Source organism: Drosophila subpulchrella, unplaced genomic scaffold, assembly GCF_014743375.2.
Source record: "Drosophila subpulchrella strain 33 F10 #4 breed RU33 unplaced genomic scaffold, RU_Dsub_v1.1 Primary Assembly Seq114, whole genome shotgun sequence".
NCBI classification, from domain to species: Eukaryota; Metazoa; Arthropoda; class Insecta; order Diptera; family Drosophilidae; genus Drosophila; species Drosophila subpulchrella.
Window position 1 is genome coordinate 57,501 of NW_023665456.1, and position 10,000 is coordinate 67,500.

Below are 10,000 nucleotides of genomic sequence, written 5' to 3' on the forward strand. Positions count from 1 at the left end.
AAATAATATATATATATATTATTTTCTTTTAATATAGGGACACCTCTTTTAATTTATCCCCGCAGGGAATTATCACATAACTCAGTATGTGATAATGGCAGACCAATATACATATATATCAAGATTATCAATACAAAATATATATCATTATTAGCCTGCCTCAATTGTAATTATTTATTTGGATTAACGATAAAGTTCGGAAACAATTTGTTATTCTATGTATAATAGAAACCTTGGCCTTTGTTTCAACATTATTATCTTTGGGCTTAAAATATTAACCGTGGAGCCAAGTCTCATATTCATAAATGAATAAAGAAACAAATTTGACGGATTAATATCTTCTCTACCGACAGACAGTATTTTGTCACGTCAATAGTAGATGGCCGGCCCATTGACCATCCTATAGTAGTTTTTGGACCCAATATCTTTAATTCGGGTATTTTCAATTGTCTTTGCCAATCAACCGTTTGGTACTCTCTCATATAATAAGAGAATACACATATAATTCCATTATATGGATATATCTTCATTATTTTATTTGCTACATCACCCTATAATAGTTTTTGAACCCGTCAACTTCAATTCGGGTATTTTCAATTGTCTTTGCCAACCATTTATATGGTATTCTCTATTATAATAAGAGAATACTAGTGTATATCCATTATATGGATATATCATCTTCATATTATTTGCTACACCACCCTATAGTAGTTTTTGAACCCATCATCTGCAATTCGGGTATTTTCAATTGTCTTTGCCAACCAACTATACGGTATTCTCTCTTATAATAAGAGAATACAAGTATATTTTCATTATATGGATATAATGCCATTTATTTTTCAATATCCATATAATTCATTTAGTTTTGTATGTACAAAACAAGTTTTCTTTATAGTATTGACAAAATCATATGTTTACGCATAACATAAGTTTTGACCAATACGAGGAGGGGCCCGCCAACGACCACCTCCCTATAGTAGTTTTTTACCCCACGCACTACTGCGTGCCTGTTTACAGTACTAGTGCCAGCTATCACTAGGTTTATATATCATGTTTCAGTGATATATGGGTAAATTCTACCATTTATTCTTATGTATATGGCATTTCTATGCCATATTTATACAATCCATTCATATCTTAATGTATATTTATTATATTATACATTATTATGCCTTATAGGTATTATACCTATAAGCCATATCCATACGATTCATTCACTAGTGCCGCCCCTCACTAGGTTTATAATTGTTATATCATTGATATACAATTTATTTCTATATATATGGCATTTATATGCCATATCCATACAATGCATTCACATTTCAATGTATATTTACTTGTTATACATTATTATGCCTTATAGGTATTATACCTATAAGCCATATCCATACGATTCACTTATATAAATATATGTATATTTTTCTATACATAATTTTTTTTTATTTTTGTATGGATTTCTATGCATATCCATAGTTTATATGGATATGCTTGGCGTTCTATATAGTATTGACAAATTCATATGCATAACATAAGTTTTGACCAATACGAGGAGGGGCCCGCCAACGACCACCTCCCTATAGTAGTTTTTTACCCCACGCACTATTGCGTGCCTGTTTACAGTACTAGTGCCAGCTATCACTAGGTTTATATATCGTGTTTCAGTGATATATGGGTAAATTCTACCATTTATTCTTATGTATATGGCATTTCTATGCCATATTTATACAATCCATTCATATCTTAATGTATATTTATTATATTATACATTATTATGCCTTATAGGTATTATACCTATAAGCCATATCCATACGATTCATTCACTAGTGCCGCCCCTCACTAGGTTTATAATTGTTATATCATTGATATACAATTTATTTCTATATATATGGCATTTATATGCCATATCCATACAATGCATTCACATTTCAATGTATATTTACTTGTTATACATTATTATGCCTTATAGGTATTATACCTATAAGCCATATCCATACGATTCACTTATATAAATATATGTATATTTTTTCTATACATAATTTTTTTTTACTTTTGTATGGATTTCTATGCATATCCATAGTTTATATGGATATGCTTGGCGTTCTATATAGTATTGACAAATTCATATGCATAACATAAGTTTTGACCAATACGAGGAGGGGCCCGCCAACGACCACCTCCCTATAGTAGTTTTTTACCCCACGCACTATTGCGTGCCTGTTTACAGTACTAGTGCCAGCTATCACTAGGTTTATATATCGTGTTTCAGTGATATATGGGTAAATTCTACCATTTATTCTTATGTATATGGCATTTCTATGCCATATTTATACAATCCATTCATATCTTAATGTATATTTATTATATTATACATTATTATGCCTTATAGGTATTATACCTATAAGCCATATCCATACGATTCATTCACTAGTGCCGCCCCTCACTAGGTTTATAATTGTTATATCATTGATATACAATTTATTTCTATATATATGGCATTTATATGCCATATCCATACAATGCATTCACATTTCAATGTATATTTACTTGTTATACATTATTATGCCTTATAGGTATTATACCTATAAGCCATATCCATACGATTCACTTATATAAATATATGTATATTTTTCTATACATAATTTTTTTTTACTTTTGTATGGTTTTCTATGCATATCCATAGTTTATATGGATATGCTTGGCGTTCTATATAGTATTGACAAATTCATATGCATAACATAAGTTTTGACCAATACGAGGAGGGGCCCGCCAACGACCACCTCCCTATAGTAGTTTTTTACCCCACGCACTATTGCGTGCCTGTTTACAGTACTAGTGCCAGCTATCACTAGGTTTATATATCGTGTTTCAGTGATATATGGGTAAATTCTACCATTTATTCTTATGTATATGGCATTTCTATGCCATATTTATACAATCCATTCATATCTTAATGTATATTTATTATATTATACATTATTATGCCTTATAGGTATTATACCTATAAGCCATATCCATACGATTCATTCACTAGTGCCGCCCCTCACTAGGTTTATAATTGTTATATCATTGATATACAATTTATTTCTATATATATGGCATTTATATGCCATATCCATACAATGCATTCACATTTCAATGTATATTTACTTGTTATACATTATTATGCCTTATAGGTATTATACCTATAAGCCATATCCATACGATTCACTTATATAAATATATGTATATTTTTCTATACATAATTTTTTTTTACTTTTGTATGGTTTTCTATGCATATCCATAGTTTATATGGATATGCTTGGCGTTCTATATAGTATTGACAAATTCATATGCATAACATAAGTTTTGACCAATACGAGGAGGGGCCCGCCAACGACCACCTCCCTATAGTAGTTTTTTACCCCACGCACTATTGCGTGCCTGTTTACAGTACTAGTGCCAGCTATCACTAGGTTTATATATCGTGTTTCAGTGATATATGGGTAAATTCTACCATTTATTCTTATGTATATGGCATTTCTATGCCATATTTATACAATCCATTCATATCTTAATGTATATTTATTATATTATACATTATTATGCCTTATAGGTATTATACCTATAAGCCATATCCATACGATTCATTCACTAGTGCCGCCCCTCACTAGGTTTATAATTGTTATATCATTGATATACAATTTATTTCTATATATATGGCATTTATATGCCATATCCATACAATGCATTCACATTTCAATGTATATTTACTTGTTATACATTATTATGCCTTATAGGTATTATACCTATAAGCCATATCCATACGATTCACTTATATAAATATATGTATATTTTTCTATACATAATTTTTTTTTACTTTTGTATGGTTTTCTATGCATATCCATAGTTTATATGGATATGCTTGGCGTTCTATATAGTATTGACAAATTCATATGCATAACATAAGTTTTGACCAATACGAGGAGGGGCCCGCCAACGACCACCTCCCTATAGTAGTTTTTTACCCCACGCACTATTGCGTGCCTGTTTACAGTACTAGTGCCAGCTATCACTAGGTTTATATATCGTGTTTCAGTGATATATGGGTAAATTCTACCATTTATTCTTATGTATATGGCATTTCTATGCCATATTTATACAATCCATTCATATCTTAATGTATATTTATTATATTATACATTATTATGCCTTATAGGTATTATACCTATAAGCCATATCCATACGATTCATTCACTAGTGCCGCCCCTCACTAGGTTTATAATTGTTATATCATTGATATACAATTTATTTCTATATATATGGCATTTATATGCCATATCCATACAATGCATTCACATTTCAATGTATATTTACTTGTTATACATTATTATGCCTTATAGGTATTATACCTATAAGCCATATCCATACGATTCACTTATATAAATATATGTATATTTTTCTATACATAATTTTTTTTTACTTTTGTATGGATTTCTATGCATATCCATAGTTTATATGGATATGCTTGGCGTTCTATATAGTATTGACAAATTCATATGCATAACATAAGTTTTGACCAATACGAGGAGGGGCCCGCCAACGACCACCTCCCTATAGTAGTTTTTTACCCCACGCACTATTGCGTGCCTGTTTACAGTACTAGTGCCAGCTATCACTAGGTTTATATATCGTGTTTCAGTGATATATGGGTAAATTCTACCATTTATTCTTATGTATATGGCATTTCTATGCCATATTTATACAATCCATTCATATCTTAATGTATATTTATTATATTATACATTATTATGCCTTATAGGTATTATACCTATAAGCCATATCCATACGATTCATTCACTAGTGCCGCCCCTCACTAGGTTTATAATTGTTATATCATTGATATACAATTTATTTCTATATATATGGCATTTATATGCCATATCCATACAATGCATTCACATTTCAATGTATATTTACTTGTTATACATTATTATGCCTTATAGGTATTATACCTATAAGCCATATCCATACGATTCACTTATATAAATATATGTATATTTTTCTATACATAATTTTTTTTTACTTTTGTATGGATTTCTATGCATATCCATAGTTTATATGGATATGCTTGGCGTTCTATATAGTATTGACAAATTCATATGCATAACATAAGTTTTGACCAATACGAGGAGGGGCCCGCCAACGACCACCTCCCTATAGTAGTTTTTTACCCCACGCACTATTGCGTGCATGTTTACAGTACTAGTGCCAGCTATCATTAGGTTTATATATCGTGTTTCAGTGATATATGGGTAAATTCTACCATTTATTCTTATGTATGTATATGGCATTTCTATGCCATATTTATATAATTCATTCATATCTTAATTTATATTTATTATATTATACATTATTATGCCTTATAGGTATTATACCTATAAGCCATATCCATACGATTCATATACTAGTGCAGCCCCTCACTAGGTTTATATATCTCATTTTAATTATATATTGGTAAATTCTATTATTTATTCTTGTGTATATGGCACTTATATGCCGCCATATCTATAAAAATGCATTTATATTTCAATGTATATTTTCTATATTATACATTATTATGCCTTAAAAAGTTATTATACCTACCATAAGGCGATATCCATACGATTCATTTATATAAAAGATATATGTATAATTTTCTATACATAATTTTTTTTTATGAATATATGGGTTTCCTAAGCATATCCATATAATACATTTAGTTTTATATGGATTAGATTGGTCTTCTTTATTGTATTGCCAAACTCATATTGATAAAATAAGTTTTGAACAATAAGAGGATCAGCCGCCAACCAACCAACCACTGCTACCATTGGAGGAACATATACTTACTTTTTATATGTCCTCTTACTTGAATGGTCCTCTCTTTACTTGAAAATTTCATTACCATAGGAATCTATTTATACATGGAATATGATTTCCACTACTTTTTCGCGTCACTAATAATTAATATGACGATACAGACTTGCTACCATAACATAAGTCTTGAACAATAATAGGAGCAGCCGCCAACCAACCACCAACCAACCAACCACTGCTACCATTGATAGTAATTTTATATGTCCTCTTTAGTTGAATTTCAATACCATAGGAATATTTATACATGGAATATGTTTTGCCACTACTTTTTCGCGTCACTAATAATATGACGATACAGTCTTGCTACCATAACATAAGTTTTGAACAATAAGAGGAGCAGACACACCAACCAACCAACCGCGCTGCTACCATTATATATACTTATATTTATATAAGTCCTCTTTACTTGAATGGCCTCTTTACTTGAATTTCAATACCATAGGAATATTTATTTATACATGGAATATGTTTTGCCACTACTTTTTCGCGTCACTAATAATATGACGATATAGACTTGCTACCATAACATAAGTTTTGAACAATAAGAGGAGCAGACACCAACCAACCAACCGCTGCTACCATTGAATGAACCATATATACAAACTTTTATATATGTCCTCTTTACTTGAATTTTAATACCATAGGAATATTTATACATGGAATATGTTTGCCACTTTATCATCGCGTCACTAATAAGATGACGATACATTTTGTTTGTTCAATATTTACTTATATATTGATGTTTCCAATTTAGGTCTTTTATATTTCTTCTTCCCTACCTTACACACCACAAACAAAGTGGCGTGCGATGCTGCAAGCAAGCATAATGATTATGCCCGCTTGCAACATCTTTATTATCGAATCATCAAGCAAAGGATAAGCTTCAGTGGATCGCAGTATGGCAGCTGCTCAACCACTTACAACACCTTGCCTGTTACAAAAGTCGTTTACAATTGATTCTAGGCTTTGTCATTGTATTAAATAATGCTTTTATATGTAACTAGCGCGGCATCAGGTGATCAAAGATCCTCCCAATTTACTATGTTACAAATTACATTGGCATCACATCCATTGTCGTTTATAAAGTAAATTATAAACTTTAAATGGTTTAGAAGCCATACAATGCAAATTGCCCCTTATTTATCATTGCAGTCCAGCACGGATACGACCTTAGAGGCGTTCAGGCATAATCCAACGGACGTAGCGTCATACCACTGTTCGCTCGAACAAGTATTGTGCCATTGGTCCGTACCTGCGGTTCCTCTCGTACTACGCAGGAATGCTGTCGCAACAACGTTTTGTCATTAGTAGGGTAAAACTAACCTGTCTCACGACGGTCTAAACCCAGCTCACGTTCCCTTGCATGGGTGAACAATCCAACGCTTGGTGAATTTTGCTTCACAATGATAGGAAGAGCCGACATCGAAGGATCAAAAAGCGACGTCGCTATGAACGCTTGGCCGCCACAAGCCAGTTATCCCTATGGTAACTTTTCTGACACCTCTTGTTAAAAACTCTTTAAACCAAAAGGATCGATAGGCCGAGCTTTTGCTGTCCCTGTGTGTACTGAACACCGAGATCAAGTCAGCATTTGCCCTTTTGCTCTATGTGTGGTTTCTGTCCGCACTGAGCTGGCCTTGGGACACCTCCGTTATTATTTGAGAGATGTACCGCCCCAGTCAAACTCCCTACCTGGCAATGTCCTTGAATTGGATCATACCTGAGTAATTGGAGTTATACCAAATTTTCAAATCAAAAATACATAAATGCACCGTTTTATTAAAGAATTTGTTTGCGATTATATAACAAACTCGTGATACTTTGATCAAGAAGCTTGCATCAAAACCCAATACCATAAGATATAATAAATATATCCGTATAATGGCTAGGAAATGATACACGTTCCATTTAATCAAGTAAGTAAGGAAACAATAAGAGTAGTGGTATTTCATTGGCGATACCAAACCGAAGTCTAATATCTCCCACTTATTCTACACCTCTTATGTCTCCTTACACTGCCAGATTAGAGTCAAGCTCAAAAGGGTCTTCTTTCCCCGCTAATTATTCCAAGCCCGTTCCCTTGGCTGTGGTTTCGCTAGATAGTAGATAGGGACAGTAGGAATCTCGTTAATCCATTCATGCGCGTCACTAATTAGATGACGAGGCATTTGGCTACCTTAAGAGAGTCATAGTTACTCCCGCCGTTGACCCGCGCTTACTTGAATTTCTTCACTTTGACATTCAGAGCACTGGGCAGAAATCACATTGTGTCAACACCCGCTAGGGCCATCACAATGCTTTGTTTTAATTAGACAGTCGGATTCCCCAAGTCCGTGCCAGTTCTGAATTGATTGTTAATTGATAATCGTTATAATTAATAAGAACTAATTGGTTTAACCCAATTAGTATTCTTAAAAATTTTAGCAAGAAAGTTCCACAATTGGCTACGTAACTAAACTATCCGGGGAACAAGTGACCAACATAAATGCCAGACACTCTATTTACCCAGAACGAGCACATAAACCATGTTATTGTTTCCCAATCAAGCCCGACTATCTCAATCTTCAGAGCCAATCCTTATCCCGAAGTTACGGATCTAATTTGCCGACTTCCCTTACCTACATTATTCTATCGACTAGAGACTCTTCACCTTGGAGACCAGCTGCGGATATTGGTACGGCCTGTTGAGAAGTTTGCGTGTCCCCACCATAAATTTTCAAGGTCCGAGGAGAAAATATCGACACAACAGTATATGTCATGCTCTTCTAGCCCATCTACCATATCTCTCTGCGAAAGACTTCCATGGTAGTACGGCTATAAAACAGAAAAGAAAACTCTTCCGATATCTCTCGACGGCTTCTTTATGGTCGTTCCTGTTGCCAGGATGAGCACGAGGCCCATATTTAATAACAAACGGATACTCAACAGGTTACGGAATTGGAACCGTATTCCCTTTCGTTCAAAATTATTCAAGTATATTAATTAGCTTGATTTATATAATATAATTATATTTGTATGGCATTTGTGTTTTACTTGAAAATTTTCGGCTTTCGCCTTGAACTTAGGACCGACTAACTCGTGATCAACCACTGTTCACACGAAACCCTTCTCCACTTCAGTCCTCCAAGGTCTCATTCGATTATTTGCTACTACCACCAAGATCTGTACCAATGGCAGCTCCATGCAGGCTTACGCCAAACACTTCTACGCATACCATTGTACCTTCCTACTCACTAAAGTTTCAAAATTTATATCACAAGTAATATAAATCATCTACTTTAGCGGTAATGTATAGGTATACAACTTAAGCGCCATCCATTTTAAGGGCTAGTTGCTTCGGCAGGTGAGTTGTTACACACTCCTTAGCGGATTTCGACTTCCATGATCACCGTCCTGCTGTTTTAAGCAACCAACGCCTTTCATGGTATCTGCATGAGTTGTTAATTTGGGCACCGTAACATTACGTTTGGTTCATCCCACAGCGCCAGTTCTGCTTACCAAAAGTGGCCCACTGGGCACATTATATCATAACCTTGAACTTCATATCAAGAAAGTTAAGGTTCTTACCCATTTAAAGTTTGAGAATAGGTTAAGATCGTTTCGACCCTAAGGCCTCTAATCATTCGCTTTACCAGATAAGATTATTTTATATAACATTAAAATGCACCAGCTATCCTGAGGGAAACTTCGGAAGGAACCAGCTACTAGATGGTTCGATTGGTCTTTCGCCCCTATACTCAATTCTGACAATCGATTTGCACGTCAGAACTGTTTCGGTCTTCCATCAGGGTTTCCCCTGACTTCAACCTGATCAAGTATAGTTCACCATCTTTCGGGTCACAGCATATATGCTCAAGGTACGTTCCAGTTAGAGGCATAAATAATATAAATATCATTATACATAACTATATAGAACGCCCCGGGATTGTGTTAATTAGCTATAAATAGTTAAAAAACTAATCCCATTATTAGTCAAGTTAATTACGCTATTAGGTTTATATCCCAATAACTTGCACATATGTTAGACTCCTTGGTCCGTGTTTCAAGACGGGTCCCGAAGGTATCCTGAATCTTTCGCATTGTTAATCATACAAGTGCATATAAT

At 33.8% G+C, this 10,000-nt stretch overlaps 1 non-coding gene across 1 annotated transcript in view; it reads right to left on the reverse strand.

The window, feature by feature from the left end:
* Positions 1–6,752: 6,752 nt before the first annotated feature.
* The window catches only part of LOC119558585, a 3,971-nt gene continuing 723 nt past the window's right edge, over positions 6,753–10,000 (reverse strand). The window contains exon 1 of the ribosomal RNA XR_005220282.1: positions 6,753–10,000. This exon is cut by the window's right edge and continues 723 nt beyond it. This is a non-coding gene — a ribosomal RNA (large subunit ribosomal RNA).